The sequence below is a fragment of the Rhinolophus sinicus genome, chromosome 2, assembly GCF_057876585.1.
Source record: "Rhinolophus sinicus isolate RSI-liver-muscle chromosome 2, RSI-T2T, whole genome shotgun sequence".
Classification (NCBI taxonomy): domain Eukaryota; kingdom Metazoa; phylum Chordata; class Mammalia; order Chiroptera; family Rhinolophidae; genus Rhinolophus; species Rhinolophus sinicus.
This window is the reverse complement of record NC_142502.1, coordinates 70,314,514-70,339,629: the sequence shown is the minus strand read 5'-3', so window position 1 is coordinate 70,339,629 and position 25,116 is coordinate 70,314,514.

The window sequence follows — 25,116 nt, the reverse complement described above, 5'->3', positions numbered from 1 at the left end:
TGTCATTATTGTCATTGCATTAATGCAAAGCAGGAAGAACCCAAGTCCTCTGCTTCCCATTTCAGGAATTTAGTTTTCATTATAGAATCATCTTTAGTTTTTCAACTTATTTTACATTTTATGTTGTATGTTTTGGCTCTGGTAACTAATATTATTTTTAAAACTATCATTTTAAATAATATTTTAGTGATAAAACTTTCATTTGATGCTGACGTAAAATTCTTTATTCTACTAATTTGCTCAGCAATTTTTATTGTGCAATTACTAGGTGCCAAGCATTATTCTAAGTTCTGAGAACATAGAAGTGAAAAAAAAAAAAAGAAAAGAAAAATCCCTGCCCTCACTGGAGCCTGCAATCTCAGTTACATATTATAAGTTATAATTACCATAGTCCACCTTGATCAATAAAATTATGTCTGGTTAGAATTTTTTTTAGATCAGGAGTTTTCACCATTTTAAAAATAAACAAACAAAGAACAACAGCAAAAACTCTTTGAATGGGAAAAGCAGTATTAGTCATTCTAGTTTCAAAATTAGAATTACAGTGAACAGATAAGGAACTATGATAAGCAAAGTACAACATAAAGAAAGGAACAAGTTTTACAGTACCCAGACAGTGGGAATATGGAGTTCTGGCTAACTTACAGAAGAGCGGATAAATACGGCTGAATGCAACAAACATTTATTCAGCTCCCATGACTATTATCTTGTTAGTCCTCTTATCTTGTTTGCTATTTAGTTACAAGCACCTAGACCTTTATGTGCCACATCACAGATGCTCAATAAATAGTCTGGAAATGAAAGAATGGATAATGTTAACCAGATATTATACTAGATTCCAGAGATACAATGATGAATAAAATATGACCCCATATCCTATGAAGTATAATCTCATAAAGGATCACAAATGTAATTTTACTAAATGACTTCTGTTGACAAAACACTGTGTTAGGCCCTGAACTGGGGATAAATAAAAATGAATAAAACAATCCTTCTCTTGGGAAGCTTATTTTATAATAAATATTTTGAAAAAAATACGACTATGGACAGATTTTACTTTTCACTGGTGGGAATCAGAAAAGTTTTCAGAGAAACAGTGATACTTGAGGTGGGTCCACAATTTCAGTTGGACTATTACTACTTCTTTGTTATTGTTCCCAGTAAGAAACAGCATGCTTTTAAGAAAGTTTGGTCAAATAAGAATTGGACTAATCAAAGCCCTTAAAAGGGGAAATAATCAAATACCTGGATAATGTTTAAGGTTATGTTTGACCTTTTGTAAAATGGTCCTCCCCATTTCAGGAGAATCATTCAAAATGACATTCGACTCTCAAAACATACATTGTTTCTTTTTGAGTCTACTTGTCTCTGACTGTTGTGGCTCCCTTTGACAAAGATGATCTTCCAAAAACTTTCCTGTACTGGGTATCCCCAAGACCACATCTAGGTTGAATTGCTAAGAGGATTCACAGAACTCAGCATATAGTCATACTCAGAGTAGTGATTTATTACTGCTAAAAAATAAAAATAAACATCAACAAAAGGAAAAGGTGCATGTAGTAAAGTTTGGAGTAAACCAGGTACAACCTTCCAAGAGTCCTCTCTCCCAGTGGAATCATACAAGATGTGCTTAATTCCACCTGCAACAAGTTGTAACAAGACCTGTTAAATATTGTCTATCAGGGAAGCTTATTAGAAACTCAGTGCCCACGATTTTTTTTTTTAATTTTTGTTAAATTTATTGGGGTGACATTGGTTAGAAAAATTGTATAGGTCTCAAGTGTACAATTCTGTAATACATCACCTATCTATTGCATTGTGTGTTCACCATGAAGAGTTAGTTCTCCTTCAATCATGATATTTGATGAGGATTTTTAATGGGGGATGGTCATATAGGCACACTCTGCCTAGTACCCTAACACATACCAAACATCTAGACTTCCAGAAGAAAACTAGGCGTTTAGGAAAAGCTGTATTGTTTGTATAAACAGTGTAGGCATAGCGAGCCTTCTTATCAGGGGATGGTGAGAGAAGTCCTGAAATCTAAGTTTTCAGACACCAGCCAAAGACCCAATTTGCAAGCAGACTTTCTTTTATAAGAATAACAGTTTTAGTCTTGCTCTGTGAACTCTTTTCTGTACACTTCCCCTTCCCAACTCTGAATATGGTACTCATTATCCTAGACCCAACATAAACATAAATATTTCCCTGAGACAGCCAGATAAAATTGATCACTCTTCTTTCCACCACTACTATAATGGGTATATAACTCAAATGGTGCATTCATTACATTGTATTATTATTACTATTGGCTTCTGTATGTCTCTCCCAATAATTGCAAGCTCCCTAAGGAAATGTGTCTTAAGCATCTTTGTATGCCCAGTATGGATGGCAGTGGCTTTGGGCACATCAGAAGGCAGGTTGTTTGAAAAAAAAAGACAATAATGCTGGGGAAATTAGAAGGTGGCAGGAAAAGAGGAAGACCAGGTATGAGATGGACTGACTCCACCAAAGAAACCATAGGCCTGAGTCTACAGGAGCTGAGCAGGGCTATTGAGGACAGGACATCATGGACATCACTCATTTATAAGGTTTCCAGGAGTCAGAGCCAACTCAACAGCATGTAATACATACATATCTCTCTATGTAGACAGGCTCATTTGCCATAAGAATCCATATACATTATATTTTCATAAGGATGTTTTTTATTATAAAAACAACTGGGGGTATTGTTGACATATGGAAGGATCAGGAAAGCTAAATGTCCTGCAATTCCTGAATAGTCCTACACAATAATGAATCATACTGCTCAAAATTCAATAGCATACGCATATGATTTGAGAAGTAGTGGTATGTACCAATCCAGGCACTTTCTGGAAATCAAAGGTAAAGTCAGTCCCATCCAGTTTCTATCAAATAGAATGTGTGTTAGGAGACACTCTGAATGTTCACTACATTAATCAAAGAAAATGTGAGAAATACATGAAAATCCAAAAGAAAAATAAAACCATCAGTAAGCACCCTTCCGTTTTGAAGTATATTCGTCTTTCAACTTTCATGACATTACACTCTCCTAGTCTTTCTATTTGCCTGAAATGCTCTTTTTGAAACTTTTTGTACCTGTTATCCTTCTAGATTTTTAAAGAAATCCCCCTTCCTCTCCTCTTTTCTTTGCGATATTGTCTTCCAACGTGATCTCATCTAGTCTCATGGTTATAAATAGAATCTACATATCAACAACTCCAAAATATTTCTTATCACTGAGATCTCACTATCTCTCCAGAACTCTAGAGTCAAAATCAAGTGCTTTTCTTATATCTTTAATTAGATACTTAACTGTCATCACAAAATTAATGGGTGCAAACAGAAACACTGATTTCCCTCCCCACCCTCAACTTATTTTGCTTTAATTTTTCCCATCTCATAAAGTGATATAATCCATCATCTCCATTCTTACCCAAACCTGATTCCTAGGATTTATCCTTGATTACTTTTTTTTTCTAGTAAGCAATATCTACTCTGTATTCAAATTTTGTCATGTCAATCTCCAAAAAATTTCCTAAATGTCTCCATCTCTTTCTTTCTTTAGTATTCACAATTGGACTTTCCATAACCTGCCCACTAGACCACTGCAAAAGTCTCCCTGCCTCCTATAGTCTACCTCGCAAAGAGAAGTCAGAGAAATCTTTGAAAAACAATAGTCTAAACACATCAGTCATGCACCTTGCTTAAAAGTAACCAAAGTATTTGAAATTAAAATAAAAATCATTACCCTAGCTTTTAAAACAATCTAGCTAGAAGGCTGCCTAAGGCTGCCTACCTCCGCAAATTCACCGGTCTTTATCAATGCTGGCCTTCTTTTACTTCCTTGAATACGTCAGGCTCAGGACACACGGAGCCTCTTTGCACTAGCTGTTGTTCCTCATGCCTGCAAAGCTATTTTTTTTTAATGTTTGCATTTCCTATCATAAATCATCTCAAATGAAACCTGCTCAAAGAGAACATTTCTGACAACACAGTCTAGAACATTTAGAAGCCAATCTTTATCACATTATACCATTTTAATTCTTGTCATAAGACTTAGTCTATCTTATACATTCTTTCTTTACTCCCTTCCCCACTTTCTCTCCTTCTTTCTTTTATGTCTCCATTTACCATAATGTAAGTTGTATGAGTATAGAAACTTAGTCCAACTTGTTCACTTGTGTATGTCTAGAAACTACAACAGTCTCTGAAATAGAGTAAGTACCCTACAAATATTTCTTGAATAATGAATAAATCAGTTATGCCTCTTGAGAAAAAAATGTAATAAACATTTTAGTGTGCATCCTTTCAGTCTTTTTTTCTATGCAGTAATTTAATACAGTAATAACACAGTAATTTAAAATAGTTCAATCCATTGTTTGACTTCATTAATTCATCATATATCTCAAAATCTAATCACCCAGTGGGAACTTTGGGAGATATGGTTCTACGTCCTCTATTTCAAGGAGTTTAATATTTAGACGTGGTAAGGAGCCACCACACATCACAATCTAAAAGTTAATGAAAAATACATCATTATATCAAATGAGTTGTAGTAAGATAGTATCTAATCAAGTTCCAAAGAAGGCAAGTTTTACAGGAGTTCAGGAAAGGGAGAATTCTTAATGAACTAGATGAGGCACTGATTTGATGCTGGAACAGAGAGACAGAGAAGGTATAAGACGACAGAAGGACAGAATAATAAGGTGAGAGTTGTAGGAAGATACTGGTGTCAGACTGAGCAGCTTGAACTTAATAGGGTTGGAAGTAAGGAAGGCTTTTAAGTAGGAAGTGACATAATGAAGATTGATCTGATGATAGTATGAGAAAAAAATGGAGGAATAGACATTAGAGGCAGGAGAAACAGTTGGGAAAGTTCTGTAAAGAGGCAATCATAAAACAATTAGGGTTAGACTAGGATTGTGCTAATGCCAAGCAAAGGGATGATAGGACAAAAATAATGGTAACTATGTTAGGTGATGGATGTTTTAATTAACCTGATTGTGGTTGTCATTTTAAAAAGTATGTGTGAAACTTTTGGAAATTTATGTCATTTTACTTCATCAACCTTATCTGATTTTGAAAGTTTGTGACAATCTTACAAAGGTTATGGATAGCATTCTGATTATTTTCATATCAATATGACAACCAAAATTTTTAAATGACAGCAATACTTGAAAGGCAAATTTAACATGAGTGACAGAACTATTGAAAATCAAATTGCAGTTGTTTTTCCCCTGACCATTCTCCATAAAAAAGTAAAACTTTTTATGTTTTTAATAGTATAGGTATAGACAGTTAAATATCACACTTCTTACTGTGCATTATAAAGTAAGAGGGAAAATAGTCACAAAATCATTTACTGAATGCATTAAACTTACTTCACATAGTCTTCAAAATTTATAAACTACTAAAATATGAAATATGTGAACTTTACGTTTATTTTCTGCCTAGAAATGTAGCTTAATATGTTAGTTAGCCTTGGAGAAATTGAATAAAAGGAATAATAGAATCTGTCTTATATCGATTGTGTCCAACTCTCTGTAATGCTTTGCACCAAAATGTGGAAAAGTCATTAGTGTACACTGTTGCCCTGTAAAGTCTTGTGAGACTCTTATGAATGAACTATTTTTTTACTTTAGCCTTCTTTAAAACAATAAATAAAACAGAATCAGAGCATAAAGAACTATTTTAGGACCAGAATATGAGTAAAGGATACTCTTTCTACTTTTCACCTTGATTTTCCTCATATATTTTATCCATATTTTGGAGATAAAACATCACCAAAAATGATAGGCTACATAAATTTCCTTCATTGTTTGTACTGTTTTTGCCTAATATGAGCCTATGGAGGTGTTTGAAAAATGAGGCCATCGATCTTTAAAGGAATACAGAAGAGCTCAATTTGTTACAGGGATTGTCAGTTTAAGCCTGAACAATCCTTTAGAAAGGGGAAAGTCTTTTTTTTAATTAATTAATTAATTTTTCACTTTCAGTTGACATTAAATACTATTTTATATTAGCTTCAGGTGTACAGCATAGTGGTTAGACATTTATATAATTTATAAAGTAATTCCTCCCAGTAAGTCTAGTAACCACATGACACCATACATAGTCATTATAATATTATTGACTGTATTCCTTATGCTGTAGTTTACATCCCCACGACTATTTTGTAATTACCAATTTATATTCTTAATTCCTTCACTTTTTTCACCCAGCCCCCAAACCCTTTCCCATCTGGCAACCATCAGTTTGTTCTCTGTATCTATCAGTTTGTTTCTGTTTTGCTTGTTCATTTATCCTGTTCTCCAGATTCCACATACAAGTTAAATGATATGGTATTTGTCTTTATCAGTCTGACTTATTTCACCCAGCATAATACCCTGTAAGTCTATCCATGTTGTCGCAAATGGTAAGATTTCATTCTTTTTTGAGGCCAAATAATATTCCATTGTATATATGTACCGTATCATCTTTTTCCAATTGTCTATTGATGGACACTTATGCTAATCCTAAAACTAATGCTAACATTAACTCTAACTCTAAACCTAACTGTAAACCAAATTCTAACCTTAGCCCTTACTCTACCCTTAACCCTAACCCAAACCCAAACATTAACCTCAATGTTAACTCTAGCCATAACTCTAATGATAAACTCAATTCTAACCCTAATGCTAGTCCTAATGCTAACTTTAAATCTCACCCTAAACCTAATCCTAGCCCTCACCCTAACCATAACCCTAACTCTAACCCTAATTTAAACCCCAAACCTAACCTCAAAATAACTCTAACCCTAACCATAACCTTAATCATAAACTCAACCCTAACTCAAACCCTAACCCTGACCATAATTCATACCCAAAATCTAACCCAAACTCAGGAAAGAAAGGGGTGGGGGTTGTCTCTTGAGTTTTGTATGTACCGTCCCCCACCCGCCCCTGCCAAAAAAATGAAAAAAGTTAAAAAAACCTTGGCTGAAACTCTGCAAAATGAAGAATACCATTATTTCTCCAGACATTGGTTTGTTTTCAGGTGGTGGATATGAGAAAAATAAATCAAACTGTATTCCAAATTCATATAGTTTACATTTTGTGATACCAAGATGAGGGAAAAGGCTGCCACATGTGAAATTTGTCTACAAGCTACTAATTCCATAGCTGTTCCCTCATGCAGGGAGCAACTTCAAGATGATAAAAACAACTAGAAGTTCAGGAGAAACTTGAATCATTTTACATACTTACTTGGTTATTGTTTTTCAACATGATACATATCTATCTGTTCATACCTATTTAAATCCTATTTTGTCTGGAGGCAAATTAAATAAGAGTCATTCTCACTTTTAGGATATCAGAATTTTAGAGTTCCAGAGAGCCACAGAAATTATATGATCCAAGTCTCTCATGAGAATATGAGGTCCCTAGGAGTTAAGTGGCTAGCCCAAGTCATATACCTGAGTAGAGTCAACTACAGCACTTTGGTCATATGCAAACAAACTATATGTTACAGCAACAACTTTCTTCTGTTTAAAAAGAAAAATCACCATCAATTAAAAGTATGTTCTCAAGGTAATTACTTAGCTTCTCCCTCGTTAAATATGCACATATAAAATAAAACAGTTTCAAATTTTTAATGATCATATATTCAAATTTAATGTGTACCTGAGTAACCACTAAAATATGAACTCTTAAAACTTTGTTGATTATAAAAAATATTTAACCCCTGTAAAAAGCCTTATAGAGTTTTGTATGAATACCATATATAACACAAATACTTGGTTTTGTTTCCAAAGTTCCATGAAAATGCTATTAAAATGTAACTATTAAATATTTTTGATTATTGTTCACACATATTCCAAAATGATAGTATATTAAGAAAAATGCATTGTTATTTTCCTTTTATGGCTTGTTAAGACTTTCAAGGCAGTCTAGCAGAAAATTTCCATGGTCTGGGAGGCTGAGTTTCTTGCCTTGTTAGACCTCTCCATTTCTTCTCATTGTAATATTCTCTATCAAATTCAAGGAGTACCATGTGTGAGAGCTATATTGACACATATGGACTTGTAGAGCAGTGATTTTCAACCTCAGAAAATGAAAAAAAATTTTTTTAAAAAATAGAACATGAAAGTTTAAGACCAGCTAGTATGAGGCTGCAAGCTGCCTAAAAGCCAATGGTGCTGTAAACTCCATATAGCCAGCCTGCAGAAAAAAGGCACATGGCCTTAATCAGTAAAGGATACAACTAACAAAACATGTTTACCTCCTTCATGACTGTTTTACTCTGTTTTCCAACCTCTTCCAGTGAATGCCTAGTATTCATCCAGATCCCATGTGCAGAAGTTAACACAGGATCTGGCAACTTGTAGGTACCCAATAAAATCATGCTCTCTTCTCATCACATTATGGGAGACCTAGAGATGACCATTGCTTAAGTTTTACCCAAACAATACAAGAAACTATAGTAGAAATACTCTCTGAACTATAAAACTAAAAGTCATAATCCACATAATTTGGAAAGTGTTAGTTTGCAGGAAGCTCACATAATTTGGCGAACATTCATTTCCACTACTGAAATCCTGGCAAATGTTGGGAAAGGTGAAATCCACATTTACCTCCACATTAAAAGTGTCTCGAATGAAATGGAAAGTAGTTCCCACGGGAACTTCACTCCCATTCTCATTTCTGAGCTGATTAACCCTGCTTGTCACTTTCTCTGACAACTCCCACACACTGTACAAGAAAGTCTAGGTTTTCCCTGTTTTTCTTTTCCTGCTCTTTTTCCAACCCTTTTCAATCATCTGCTCTTTCTAAGCAAATGTAAGACCATGTAAAATGAATGTAGTGACATGACCATCCGGTGGTTTTCACTCTCCCTTTCCCCTTTATATACCCAGGATAGTTCCATCTTTGAGACCTGCCTTTTCCCCGCACTTAGTCCATATCATTAAGGTTGGCCTGACCCTATGCTTCACTTGTTTTTCCAGTTTCCCTTCTCCAGGACTCCCTTCTCCCCACTCCAGGAATGGAAATGTGACCCAAACTGAACAATCATCTTATTCTATCTTTCTGGAAACAATGAATGGGTCAGAGATACACATTTGATTTGACTCTAAGTTCTGGGAAATATATCTTCTTCTCGGACTCCACCTTAAGTGCAATTAATAGCAAAATTCAAAACCATCTCACAGCCACTCTTCCAACAGGAATTAATTAGTCAAGTACTTTTAGCTCAAAATTCCTTTTAATCTAAGCAGTCTTTTGATGTCTACAGTCTATTTTGTCTATTTTGTGCCAACAAAATAGAATATATCTTGAAAAGAATATATCTCATTACTGATTTGGTGAATAATATATTATTAATAGCTACCTTAGTCACCGAACTTGTTATTTCATTATTTGGCCCATATGTTGATACAATCTGAAAAAGAAATCACAAAAATCAATTACCTAACAGAACTCAGGTTAAACTAACAAAGACTTAAAATGAGAGTTGGTGTATAAAACATGTAAAATAAAGTCAAATGTTGATGGCACACAGCTTTTCTCTCTCTTTTTTTTTTTTTCTTCTTCTTTTCTTTAATGTAGAATTCCAGAAATTGCTGGAGGTAAAGAGCTTGAAGAATATTGCAAGTCAGGTATTACAATTATTTATTCATTGCCATGTTCAGTACTAAGAAAACATCACATAACTTTAAAAGAACTGAATAAAATTCCTGCCCTAGACTATGGTGCTTAAGAAAATAAAGGACACAAAAATAATGCTGAATATACCCAGTATGTAAATATATAGTTATTTTGTGTTTGCTTGGAAGAAAATAAAAACCAAATCTTATTCATGCAAAAGAAATTCACATTTTAATTAATGTTTTCTTTCTCTGAAAATGGAAAACTTATTATAATTTCTTTATACAATAAATTTAAGAGTCATGTAATATAGAGTACACCTAGAAAAAAACTTTTTTTTTTTTTTTTTAAAGAGATGTTTATTTTTTCTAGGCAGCAGCTTTTTTATTGTCTGTAATGGAGTATGGAGTATAGAATTCAGGATTCTCTACCGGTTTGAGATTATTTTTTCTCTGTAAATCCAATAGGAGGATTTATTTATTAAATTCATAACCTGGGATGAAAACTAAATGTGCTTTATATAGAGTGGAACTTACATAAATCAAATCATAAAAAAATATAGCCCTTATATAATCTTTATTCCTTGTGAATTAGAAAATTGTATTGGCCTCAACTGGGTTTTTTTCTCTCTGTGGTACTACACGATAGTCATCAATAACTATGTGAAGTAGTTTCAGTGAAGTAGTACATTCAGTTATTCTTTTAACAAATATTTGTTAATAATATTTGATAAGATCCTTGAATTTCATGTACCTCCACTATTTAATTAACATTTAACAGACAAAGTCCCTATCTTAAAGGAGCTTACATGTTAGTAGAGGAAGACAGACAATAAATAACAAGTATATAAAATCAGATAATGATCATTGCTATGGAGAAAAAAAAACACAGAATGCTATTTGGTGAAATGGCTAATTTTTGTTCAACTTAACTTGACCGTAGTTTCCAATTTTTGGTCAAATACCAATCCAGATGTTTCTATGAAGGTATTTTAAAGATGTGATTTACTTTTAAATCATAGACTTTAAGTAAAACACATTAACCGCCATAATGAAGGTGGGCCTCATCTAATCAGTTGAAGGCCTTAAAAGAAAAGATGGAGGTCCCTGAAGAAGAAGAAATTCTGCCTCTAGAAGAAATTCTGCCTTTAGGTTTATGATGGCAACAATCCTGCCCTCTAAAGTCTCCAGCCTGCTGGCCTACCCTATAGGTTTGGGATTTTACAGCCCACACAATCATATAAGCCAATTCCTGAAAATTAATCTCTCTGTCTCTCTGTCTCTCTGTCTCTCTGTCTCTGTCTCTCTCTGTCTCTGTCTCTGTCTAGAGTATAGATAGATAGATAGATAGATAGATAGATAGATAGATATAAATATATATGGCCACCATGAATAATACTGTAGTGAACATAAGGTTACAGTACACAGATCTTTACAGATAAATATGTTCAAATTTTTTTGATAGATACCCAGAAGAGGGATTGGTGAGTCGTATGGTAATTCTATTCTTAGTTTTGTGAGGAATCTCCATAATGTTTTCCACAGTGGTTGTACCAATGTACATTCCCACAGGAGTGGACGAGAGTTCGTTTTTCTCCACAACCTCTCCAACTCTTGTTATTACTTGTCTTACTGATGATAGCCATTTTAACAGGTGTGAGGTGGTATCTCACTGTGGTTTTGATTTGCATTTCCCTAATAGCTAGTGAAGTTGAGCATTTTTTCATATATCCATTGTCTATTATATATCCATTTGTATATCTTCTTGGGAGACGTGTCTACACATTTTTTAATTGGATTGTTTGCTTTTGTTGTTGAGTTGTATGAGTTCTTTATATATTTTGAATATTAGGCCTTTATCAAAGGTGTTGTTCATGACTATTCTCTCCCATTCAGTTGGTTGCCTCTTTGTTTTGTTGATGGTTTCTTTTGCTGTGCAGAAGCTTTTTAGTTTGATATACATAATCCCATTCATTTATTTTATCTTTTACTTCCCTTGCTTTGAGGTCAAATTCACAAATTCCTCTCTGAATCCAAAGTCCATAAATTTAGTACCTATGCTTTCTTCTATGAAATTTATTGTTTCAGGTCTTATATTTAGGTCTTTCATCCATTTTCAGTGAATGTTGGTATATGGTGACACACAGCAGTTTAGTTTTATTCTTTTGCATGTGGTTTTCCAATTTTCCCAGCGTCATTTATTGAAGAAGCTTTGTTCTCCGATGTTCTCCATTGTATGTTTTCGGCTCCTTCGTCAAAAATTATCTGCCCATATATGTGCAGATAATTTATTATATGTGCAGGTTTATTTCTGTGCTCTCAATTCTATTCCATTGGCCCCTGTTTCTGTTTTTCTGTCAATACCCTGCTGTTTTGATTATTGTCAATTAGTAGTAGTACAAATTGAAGTAAGGGAGTATGATACCTCCAGCCCTGTTCTTTTCTGTCAGAATTGCTTTGGCTCTTCGGGGTCTTTTGTGGTTCCACACAAATTTGATGATTTTTTGTTGCATTTCTTTAAAAAAAAAATGACATTGGGATTTTGATGGGATTGCATTAAATTTGTATATTGCTTTGGGTAATATGGTCATTTTAACTATGTTGATTCTTCCAATCCATAGACATGGAATATCTTTCCATTTCTGTGCCTTCATTTTCTTTTAATAATGTCTTATAGTTTTTCAGTGTATAGGTCCTTCACATCCTTTATTAATAAAACCGTCAGCTAATACCACACTTAATAGTAAAAGACTGAATGTTTTTCCTCTAAGATGCCGCCTGTCACCACTTATTCAACATAGTATTGGAAGTCCTCGCCAGAGCAATCAGGCAAGAGAAAGAAACGAAAGGCATCTAAATTGGGAATGAAGAAGTTAAATTTTCACTTTTTCCAATGACATGATTCTTTATACAGAAAACCCTAAAGACTCCACCACAAACTATTAGAAACAATAAACAAGCATAGTAAAGTTGCAGGATACAAAATCAATGTACAAAAATCCATTGCTTTCCTATATACTAACAATAAAATTTCAGAAAAATAAATTTAAAAAAAGCAAAACAATTCCTTTTGCTTCTTTTTTCAATTCATCTCTATTCCCAGTTGCCTATCAAAGAATATGGTCTCTAAGATGTCATTAAATACTAGAAGCAATTGGTGTACTTCTAGGGAAAGATGGATTTTATGTGATGACATATTTTATATATATATATATATATTATATATTATATATATATATATATATTTTATGTGATGACATATTATATATATATATATAATATATATATATATATATACTATCGAACAATACTTATATAAGCATGGCTTAGCCCATTTATGAGAGTGTTATATTTTCTCTTTTCTGTCATTCCAATAGTCTACACATTGACTTAGAACCTGATGCTTACTTCAGTTAAAGTTATTTACCTCTTTTCTTATCATAGAGCAATAAATCAAGTCTTTTTTGTTTTGTTTTGGTTTCTTAACTAGTTTTTACTTTAGTGTTCACTCAAAACCTAGGATTTATCATTTACTGGTATTTCTGGTACAGAACTTCTGGTCTTTTTATTCATCTTGCACCCAAACTTATTTGCTATAAATCATTGCAAGCATTTGACTACTTAGTTGTGTCTCTTAGGGTCGTCAAACCTATGCATTTACAAGATAAAAAATATACTATTTTATCATGTGTATATTTTATTTTATTTTATATTACAATTATACCATTATGTTGACTTTTATTAACCATTTGTTTTGGTAGGTTATATTATCTATAGATTATATTTTAGGTTGGAGATATGGAAATATTACCATATACTTGTTACAAAATGCAGCATAGCATTTGATTGATAGAGTTAAGAACACCTGACCTAGGGAATAAGTTGCTGTATTAGTCAGGATTCTCCAGAGAAACAAAATCAATAGAATGTGTTTACACAGAGATAAAACGATTTATTTAAGATATTGGCTCATGCAATTATGGCAAGTCCAAATCTGCAGGGTAGCAAGCAGGCTGGAGACCAAACAAGAATCCACGGTTCAGTTTAAGTAGGAAAATTGTCTACTGCAGTATTCCCTCTTGCTCACGGGAGGTCAGTCTTTTGTTCTACTCTAGACCTTGAGTGATTGGATGAGGCCCACCCACAGTATGGCAATCTGCTTTACTTAAAGTCTACGGGTTTAAACATAAATTTCACACAAAAACAGCCTCACAGAAACATCAAGAAAAATTCTTGCTATGTATTTTTTCCTGTTATATCACTCATGATACTTTAATTTTCATACCTATGAAATAACTGTTTCCTCCAACAATTGTAAACTCAGTGAGAAATAGGGATTACGTCTGCCTGTTTCTTCACTCTACTCTCAGCACGTCACACAATGCCTGGCACAGAGTGGGCACTCTATGTGCCACGGTGAATGACCATATTTCATTGAGCCACGACCTTCTGATGCTGGTGTTTTCTTGAAGGTTCTTACACAACCAGATAATGACTACTAATTAGCTGATCACCATCATAAAATACCAGAATTATAAGATGCATCCTAATGTAAAGATGCTGAAACATTTTCTAATATGCAGCTTAGAATTGATAAAATCTAATAATCTTACAGATTCCAGCTATTAATTTTTGATGTGGGGTATAAACTGTTAATTATTTGAATATTTAAATATTTTTCCTTCTGATTTTTGGAATATTTGAAATTATAGACTTACTACAAATATTAAATGATACCCTCTTCAACATCTCCTAGGAAGCAGAATACCTTATTGTGAATTGCTCTTTATATTGTTGACTCCCCAAAAGGCAGCTCAAAGATCACTGCCATGAGAAAGGAGGAAATAGTAGAAAGCATTAAGGGTTAACGAAGACAACATAAGCTGATTACTAGCCCTAGGTTGCTTGAAACTTTCCTCACACCTTTTATGAATACTCAATCTTTTACTTGCATCTCATTGGGTAAACAGTTCACCTTAGCTTTTACAATTTTGGTAGGCTCATATTTTGGATGTAAAAGTGACATACTCAAAATAACATTTTGGCATGAAATATTAAGCAAAATATCAGGAGTCATTGTACCTGTTTTATTAATCTTTTCAAGTTTAGCTTGAACCATATGTATAAAACTTCCTTGAGTTGTATAAGCTATTATCTCTTTCTCATGGCAATCTTCCCTAACAAATTTAATTCCCCCCACACCCCTATATCCACCCCTTTGCAAAAAGATTCCTGGGGGAAGGTGGGAGGCCATTACTCAGAAAGGCAAAAACACATTACAATTTTAAATTATAGTCCTCATTACACACACACATACACACACACACACACACACACACACACACACACACACACACAAATAACCACTCCAATTACACTGGGGATATTGCTTATCTATCACCAAGCTAGTGGAATAGCTCACCCCAGTGGTGGCCTCAGGTAGTATCTACTTTCTCTTAGATCTTTGTCTACTAGCATCAGCGTTCCTTCTTTGTATCAGAAGCTCTATTTAATCTACAGCACCAGGCAAAGCCAGTTGTAGGTTTTTCCAACCTCTTTTCATGAGTATAAAACATCTCCCAACACATTTTTTAGAAAATTAGACTGGCTGAGGTCCTTGGCCTTGCATGGTGAGTTTTTATTTCTAGTTAAATTTACGTGTAACACACACAATAAAGTGCAAATACGCAGACACCCTGTATCCACCATCCAGGTAAAGGTGTAGCTCTTTTCAAGCCCCTACGAGTTTTCCTAGAGTCCCTTCCCAATCAATGTCCCCCACAAAGGTAAACACTGTTCTGATTTCTATAATCGTAGATTAGTTTCATATGAAACTATACTTCATATAAATGGAATCCTATAGTATGTACTCTTTGGCTTCTTTAATTCAACATTATGTCTTAAATCTATTCATGCTGTTGCATTGTGGTTGCTATATTCCATTATATGAATATACCACAATTTATTTAGCCATCTGAGTGTTGAAAGACATTTTGTTTTGGATTGGGACTTCTTTTTTGTGGCAAAATATACATAACATAAAATGTACCATTTTAACCAATTTTATGTGTATAGTCCAGTGGTAAGAAGTATATTCACATTGTAATGCAACTAGCACCACAATCCATCACCAGAGCATTTTTAACCCTTCCAAACTAAAACTTTGTACCCACTAAACCATAACTCCTTATTCCCTCTTCTCCCCAGTCCTTGGCAACCACCATCTACTTAATGTCTATGAATTTGACTATTCTAGTTACCTCATAAAGTAAAATCACACAATATTTGTCCTTTTGTGACTGCTTTATTTTACTTGGGACATTGATTTTAAGGTTTATCCATGTTGTAGCATATGTTAGAATTTACTTATTTTACAAGGCTAAATAATGATCCATTACATGTATATAGTATATTTTATTTATTCACCCCTCTGTTGATGGACATGGGGCTGCTTCCATCTTTTGACTAATCCCTAGTACCACTGTGTGAATATGGATAGACAACTATCTGTTAAAGTCTTCAATCTCATTTTTTTCAGATATATAGACAGAATAGAAATTGCTATATCATATGATAATTCTATGTTTCAGTTTTTTCAGGAATCACCATACTGTTTTGCATCGTGGATGTATCATTAGATATTTCCACCAGCAATGTATAAGGGTTCCAATTCCTTCACATTCTTGCCACCATTTGTTATTTTCTGTTTTTATTTTTACACTAGCCATCCCAATGACTGTGAGGTGGTATCTGATTATAGTTTTCATTTTTATTTCCATAATGAGCAGTGATCATGAGCATCATTTTATGAGCTTATTGGCCATTTGTGTATCTTCTTTGGAGAAATGTCTATTCAAGTCCTTTGCTCATTTTTTTAAAATCAAGTTGTTTATTTATTTTCTTTTTGTTGAGGATGAAGACTTTGTAATCCCTATTTTGTGCACAGTAGAATTCTTCACTTCTTATTTCTATCCTCATAAGAAAGCAGCATATTTATCTCTGCATTTTCCTCTCATTTCTGATCTATGGAAGTATTAATCTTATTTTAAACACAATAACGCATTTTTAATGTTATTTTTCTACATATTACTCTTTATTGTTCTATGTTTGGAAACGAGGAGAAGTCTCAGATTATAAACAAAAAAATGAGCTGAATTAGAATTCTCTCTTTTCCCCCATATACTTTTTCAGGATTTTGGAAAAAACACACACATATTTGCAATCATATAATTATTTAGTATGGTCACTTTAAAAAATATTGATATAAATAAATGTTAAAAAAAAAATAAATACCAAATACATGAATGTGAATCATTTTAAGTGAGCATCACCCTGTTGTTGCAGAGAGATCAGTATAGGAGGAAAGAACAGCACATCTGGTGGAGAGGTCCAGATGGGGAAGTGGGGAGTGGTCAGAGATAAAGCCTGTCTGCTTCGCAAATATTCAAAGTGTTGTTCTATTTTACAGAAGACCAAAAAGCTTTAGGGCACAGTGTTTTAGCATTGACTTTATTGATATTTTATGTTAGATAACTCTTTGTTATATGAGACTGTCCTGTGTATTGCAGGATGTTTAGAAACATCCCTGGTCCCAACCCACTGGTTTCCAGCAGCAGCCGCCCGACACAATAATCAAAACAGCTAAAGATATTGCCAAGTGTGCTCTGGGAGTAACCTTTGCTCTGGTTGAAAACCACTGCCTTAGGGCTATGAGTGTGACTTTACGATGTGTGGTATACCTAGAATGATCCTTCAAGAGAGAGAAAGTGGCCAACTTCACTGCACACAGGAGTCATAGTGAAATGTGGGTGATAGTTTGCAAACATCACGGATCTTTGTTTGAATATGTGCTACTGCAACTTTACTCAACCATGTTGCCTTCCAGTTATTGTTTTTTTTTTCTTTCTTTAATTAATAAAAAGAGGGATAGTAATGCTGTGTAACCTCTCTATACACATTGTTAAAAATAGTCTCAGGTTACTGAAAGGACCTAATTAGAGAAAATTCTTGGGCAGATCAAATAGACTTTTCTCAGCGAAAAGATACAGAAGGAAGTCAGTATGATGAGGATACCTGGCAGACAAGCATCATGCAGGGCAGAAAGAGATGCTTCACTGTGGAGGGAGGATGGGAGACAATGTGTGGGTGCTGGAGCTGGTGGGAGGATGCATATTTGGTGTTAATAATGCAGTGAGAGATGAAGCAACATCAGAACTTCAGGAGGCGTGTCGCATCCAGCGCAACACAGGCAGTGAGAACGAGAAGGGGTGGTGAAGGGTTAAGAAAGAAACAGAAATCAAGAAGGTTTTGAAACAGGGGCCAAGGATCTCACAGCCTCGAAGGACTGAGAGCCCCAAATCGGGCCGCCTTGTGGCTTTTACTGATGCACATATAAGGAAGTAGCACTGTTTTTCCTAGAGTCTGTGAGTCTCATACACCATACCAGAAAACTGGTTCAAACCAATCTCCCTTGCCTGTCGAAAGTCCCGTGATGTATGAATAATTATTGTTTGTACCTCCCCAGGGGACAAAACCTTTATGTTGAAAACTTACTGAGATGGAGAACTGATGTTATCACTTCCCAAGTAGGTTGTGGGAAGGAATACAGCCACAGAGGCAGAAGCTCTCCTTAGACGAGGGAAGGTGGGGGTCTATGCCCACCTCTATCAACCCCATGAATTCTCCTGGTGGTCCCCACATGACTGTGCCTGGCTTAGGTTGTTCCTTTCTTGAGGAATCTTACCCGTCATTGACTACCCAGTCATCCTTTGGGTCATCCAAGCAGATGGCATAAAGGTGAAGCAATGTCCCTGAAAGGAATAGTCTCACAGAGTCTTCTTTCTTTTTAGGGGTAGGTACAAGGGGACAGACAGGAAGGCAGCTGCATGACAACAGAGGCCTACGTATTTTCTTACAGATGTGACCTTACATAGATAAGACTGAGGTCATCCTGCAAAAAACCTTGCCTGAAAACATGTTGGAAATCTTTTTACCTGAGTCAGATGTCCCTCATCAATCTCAGAATTATTTAATGCATGACAGATAGTCAAGCTTGAATGAAATTATCATTTATTATCAGTCTCCCCAGGCTAACAGAGTCTGGTCCAAATACATTCAAGAACTCGAGGTTGGGAGCTAAAGTGATGGAAATTTCCTCAGAAGTGTCTCAGAGTCATGCCTCTGGCCAGTGCAGGGCCTACCCTGCAATTAAATCCCAGAAAGGTTTGCTTCAAGAATTAAACAGAATTACATGAAACAGTAAAAAGAAAGCTCCTGATTCATATGTGCTCAATGAAAAGCAGTATCATTGTCATCATTATTACTGTCATACTTTTGTGTTGTCCTTAAGGTAACACCATGCAAATACTTTGGCATTGAGGTGTCATTGATGTAAACGAGGTCCCAGCACTGACTTCGGCCTGGTTTATAGCAATGACCTTATAGATCAGAAATTATGTCCCTTGGTTGCCTCTAGAAGAGAATATTTAAAGGATTATTTCTGCTTAACAGTCATTTAGCATGTATCCAGGAAAGAAATAATTGGAGCATATGAGAATCTGAATAGATTTAAGGAACACAGCAAGATTATACAACTAAGATAAATAGAAATATACTTTAGGCTTCCGCAAAAGTCTCAAAATATGTGTGTGTCTCTGACAAGATTAGTTATATCTCTTCTAATATGTTCCTATGGCCACAAAATTTATTAAAGTGAATGTCTGAAAATGTTTTAGGTAGAACTAGTTTGACAAACTGAGAGAAGAGGATTCAGGATTTCTTAACTCAGCATTTTAGTCCTACAGTGTGGGAAAGTCAAAGATTGAAATACTGTATAGTTACAATTCATTTTTAAACTATTACAGCTATGGTTAAAAGTGCTGCGCATTTAGTTTGTGTAAACCAGGCTAATTAACAGGACATGATTTGTTATGTAGTTAAAAGAACTGTATGTTTACTCTGTGTAAACTTAACTAATTAACAGTAAGTTATTTGTCAGTTTTTCTCTAGAAGTTGCTGATAAATATTGTTGATAACTTAAGTTTAACTTAATCTTCATGTACCACTTGTAAATTTTAAGATTATCTCTATTACCTTTCTTCTCATTAATTAGTCACAAACTGAAAATAACAAAGTGTTATAAAATGAGGGGAAACTGAGAAATTACAACATTTTTTAATTGTGCTAATGAACTATCTGAATCATAAACTAATTTTGTTAAACTCTAGATATGATCGATCTGCCTTGGCAATCTATATCCCAAGAACATGGTCAAGAGAAAAATTAAGATTACCATGTGGGAATTAATTATGAATCCGCCCATAATGGAAAAAAGCAGAGACACGCAAAGTCACTTAGTGTTATATAATGGGTCCCAGGCCAAAGTAACTCTAAAGAAAAACTGAGTCATTAGGAAGGAGGGTGAACAAAGTAGGAGAGCTGAAAAAGAGGTGAGTTGGAGCATACACTAATTGTGCACAAGTCATTGCTGCCTTAAGATGGGCTGCCCTAACCCCATTCATCTGGAATCTCTGTCATTATGGCAAAAGTACACCTAGTGTCGAGGTTATTGCATATGCTATGTCACCTAGTATGTGATTCACTCATCTAATTTCCTTTGCTCTAATTTCATGTTCATCAATCTACTATTTGATTATAATCTAGTATTCCAGACATAAAAAAAGTGGAGATCATGCCAGTAAAAGCATATTGATTCTAGTGATCATTGTAAATAATAAATTATGATTCTGTCTTACACATTATGTCTTATGATCCTGAGTAACATCGGTTTGCTCCTGAAAGAAGCACGTCCCTTCAGAGGCTGATAGATCAAAGTTCTGATCTTTCAAAGCAGCGACCTAGCCTCCAATCTGTGGTGGATTCACCAAGATTAATGCCATTTTGTAATGTTCCTTGGGAGCCTCCTGATGGCTTCTCGAAGTGACAAGCATGTCTCCAACTTCCTTAAAACATCTACACAGTAGCTTAACAGTCTACATTAGAACAGTACATTAAATAAAAATGCATTTTAACATTATTCTAAATTCATGATTAACAATTGCAATTTGGCCCTCAAGACTGCCAGATACTCTCATGCTTCTCTAATTAGCTCCTTTTCTATTTTTCATTATAATGAATGTCACACCATTTAAAACAGCTGATGAATCTCTTCTTAAGACATTTTCCCCTTTGCTCTTGGCTCTCTCCACTCTGCTACCTCTCTGGCCCCTGATTTTAGGCTACTTGAAGAGCCTAAATTTAGAAGCAAACCAGGGGATATAGGGTTAATGTCAGAACTAACTGAGATCAATTTCTATCACCAGCAACTGAGAGGAGGTTAGGGCCATTCCTGAGATAGAAAATACTAAAGGAGGAAACCTGTTAGGAATGGGAGGAAGAGCCCTTTACCATGAATCTTGAATGTGATTATTCTGAGATGTCTATGAGACGCTAAATAAAGATGCTTGGTAGGCATGTGGGAAAAAAAGGGATTGGAGCTCAATAAACAGAATGAAGATGAATAAGTGTGAGAGTTTTCTGCTGGTAAATAATGTTTGAAAGCCTGAAATGAATAGCATCATCCAAGGAACAAGCGCATAATGATGCATAGTAAGATGGCCTGATACCCAGTCCCAAGGAATTTCAAAGTACAGGGTTTTGTGCATGGTGTTTGAAGGCTGGAAATGGATAAGATCACCTCTAGAAACTATAAGGATTCTAAAGACAGGAGGCTTAGGATTAAGGTCTGGACTCAGCAAATTTTAAAGGCTAAACAGAAGAGCGGAGTCCAGAAAGACTGCTGAGAGGAGTAGCCAATAACGTATAAATGCATCTGGCAGATTGAAGCTTCAAGGACAAGAGAGTGTTTCATTTGGAAGGAAGGAAGGAAGGAAGGAAGGAAGGAAGGAAGGAAGGAAGGAAGGAAGGAAGGAAGGGAGGGAGGAAAGAAGGAAAGAAGAAAAGAAAAAGAAAGAGAAAGAAAGGAAGGATGAAAGAAGGGAAAGAGGGCATTGTTGTTTGATTTGTGTCCCCAGAAAAAATACGTTGAAGTCATAGTCCCTGGTACCCATGAATATGACCTTATTGGGAAACAGAGTCTTTGCAAATGTAATCAAGTTAAGATGAGGTCATACTGAATTAGAGTGGATAGATTAAAGGGGGAAATTCAGAAACTCAGAGGGAAGACAGCCATGGGAAAAAAATGAGGCAGAAATTGGAGTGATGAAACTGTAAGCCAAGGAGCTTCAAGGACTACGCCAAGAATTAATTGCAGGTAACCACCAGAAACTAGGGAGAGGCAAGAAAATATTTTTTTCTAGAGCCTTAGGAAGGAGTGTGGCCCTGCTGACAATTTAATTTTAAACTTCCAGCCTCCAGAACGCAGAGAGAATAATACATTTCTGTTGTTTTAAGCGTGTGGTAGTTTGTTAGGCAGCATTAAGGATCTAATACAGCAATGGAGGAACGTGAAGTTGACATTCACAATACATCCACAGAAATACAAAATTTCTCTCTCTGAAGGGAGGAATATAAGTTTTTACTGACTGTCTTGTATACAATTACATATCATGTTTTCTAGCCATTCACTTTCTTCTAAAAACTTCAAAATCTTTTACACTTTATGCTAATTTAAAAATAGAAATTTCTGTTTTATGTTCTTGAAACAAAACTCATATTGCAAAGTAAACCAAGTAACTCGGGAAGGAGAGTAAACTCTGTATTCTCTAGATACTGAACACATTTTATATTTCTTTTGTACATCAGTCATGCCATGTTTCATCAACTTATGAAGACCCATGTTTTGAAAGTGCTCAAGTAGTATTAGTATAAAATAATCTTATAGAAAATAACAATAATTATGGTTTTCTTTGATATTGCCTCTCATCTTCCACATTGAAGAAGAACTGAAATTATGTGTAGTTACACAAACGACTGGTTCTGAATATGTATTCTAACAAAACAAAATCTGATTTACTTTTTAAAAGTTTATATCAAGAGCAGTAGTCATTTTCAAAAAGTATTATGTGTTTCTTATTATAAATGAAATGCATGTGTGTTAGATGCAATTTGAAAATCCGGGTAAGTACAGAGATGAAAATTATGATCATTCACAATTCTTATAATTCAAAACAACTATTATTAACACTGGAGTATGTCTATAGTGTTTTATCTATGCCCATAATTTTTACCATGGTTTAGGTCTTGTATATTCACTTCGGAGCCCTGGTTTTCGCTTATAATAAATATTGCATTATAAGATTTTTTCCATATTGCAAAAATATTTTAAAATTCTTTTTAATGGTGCAATAATATCCTATGGTTTAGGGCTCTCACAGTTTATTTAGCCTATTGTAACACAGTTAGGCTTTTTTATTTTATTTTTTTACATTCTTAAACATACTGTGATGAACATACAAAGACATTTCAGTGCCACATCTTTAAATATTTCTTTAGATGCGGAATTACAGCATCAATATGTTGAATGAGAATTATATTAACATTAAATACGAAAAGCAAAAATATAACTATTATTTTGAGAAGCAAAGTAAATGCATATGCCCTAAAGTTTTACAAGAATCAATGCTAACCTTTAGATTAACATTGATTAAAGAAGAATTTCTGCGTAAAGAGCTAGGATACTCCCCCACCCCCAACTCAGAATGACAAGACAGAATTCTCTGGAATCCATAGGCACTAACTGATGAAATATTGCCACCTTTCATAAATTTAGGGAATGCCATTACACGTGGACTCAGGAGCGTGGCACTAAAATTACAAAACTTTGTCACACCTCTCTTGCAACAAGAGTAAGCCATTCTCATGAGATGACTAAGTTATTTGTGCAGGAGAAACTACGGATATGTTTGTATATGGACTTTCATATTCACTGAGGAGTGTTTTTAATTATAATCCCTGAGTGATCATTTAGCAAACATAATTTGTTCAATTTGAAAATGCATGAATGACCTTGGACAAATCACTTGAAAACCAAGAAAGATAATGACTTATGGGGGCAAATGGGAAAAATGTGAAAGTAGGCTAATTTTCAGTTACTGTTATCATTACAAATAGTATCTAGTTACCACAATTTGAATATTTAATGATCAATTCTTGAAAATTAAATCTACTGTAATAATACATTCTAAATAGTGTTTTCTGATCCTTTTTCCCCTAAATTTTTACATTAGAGGGGAAAAAGTGCCAATAATATATCAGTTTTACTTCAAAGTTCATAAAATCTTCATGTGAGAAAAATCACTGAAGCAGTACTGTGGGGATATTACATTCTGGGTTGTTGTTAATAACTTGTGTGGAATATTCAACAAATATAGCATATCAAATCCATAATCATTGCCAGAGGGGTTGTCAGAGTGTTTTCCCCCCCTCAGTCTAATAAAGTTGACCAAAACAGGGCTAAATTCATAAAACATTACAGAACTAAATTTCCAGTCCCCTGTAAAATACTTTTTAAGCAATTTAGTAGTTTGCTTCCAATCTGAAATGAGAGAAGATTTATCTGATCTTTGGAAATTTTATTTAAGATGACAAGATTTAATGTGAACTAGAATTGATAAGAAATATCTTTTGCAGAAAACGATAACTTACGTGATTTCATTGACATAAACATAAAAAGACTATTAGATTGGCAATCAAACAGGTATTATATCTTTCTTTTCAAAGAACAGTTTTATCAAACAAGAAAAAAGTAATTGTTTTTTAATGGCAACTATTATATTCACAGAAACTTTAAAATCTGCTACCTTCCTTAGGTCTTGTGTTGTTATGAAAAGGTCTTTAACAAGTTTAACAAGTAGTAATCTCAACTATTTTGATTTAAAATATTCTGACTTCAATTGTGGCACAGTTTTAAAGCTCTTTCGTACTACCTTTGTTTTTTTGTTTTTTGTTTTTTTGGTGTGTTTTTTTTTTCTTTAATTTCTGTTGTTTTATTCATCTCTGCTCTTCTTTTTATTTTCTAATCTGGATGTTTATTTTGTGACAGTCAATCTTCTGAACTGAAAGTTTTAAACTGAATCTTTTAAATGGAAGCTTGTTGTTTTCTTTCATTTGATTGGCTTTAATCAAAATTGTACATGCCTACATTTAATTCTACCCTTATAGATTTGACTTCCTTTTCTTTCAGCTGTCAAAGGAATAAGATTGTATTTCCGACAGTCCATAAATGAAAAGAAAGAAAAAGGAAGATTCTGCTTAGTTCCTCTTCTTATATTTCCCACCCATTATTGTTACTGCCTTCAAGTAAGCAAAGCAGGGACAAACTTTGATCATTTCTCTTTCATCTCACTTGGCTAAATTTACTTTTCCCTTTAGATAACTTCTGAAATTTATCCCTTTCTTCACGAAGCAATTGCTGGGAAAATTTTAAGCATGTTTTAATGTTACCATTTTGGTTCTTACAGATTTCTCCTCCATGCTATGTATCCCATCATACTTCTGGGTAAATAAAATAT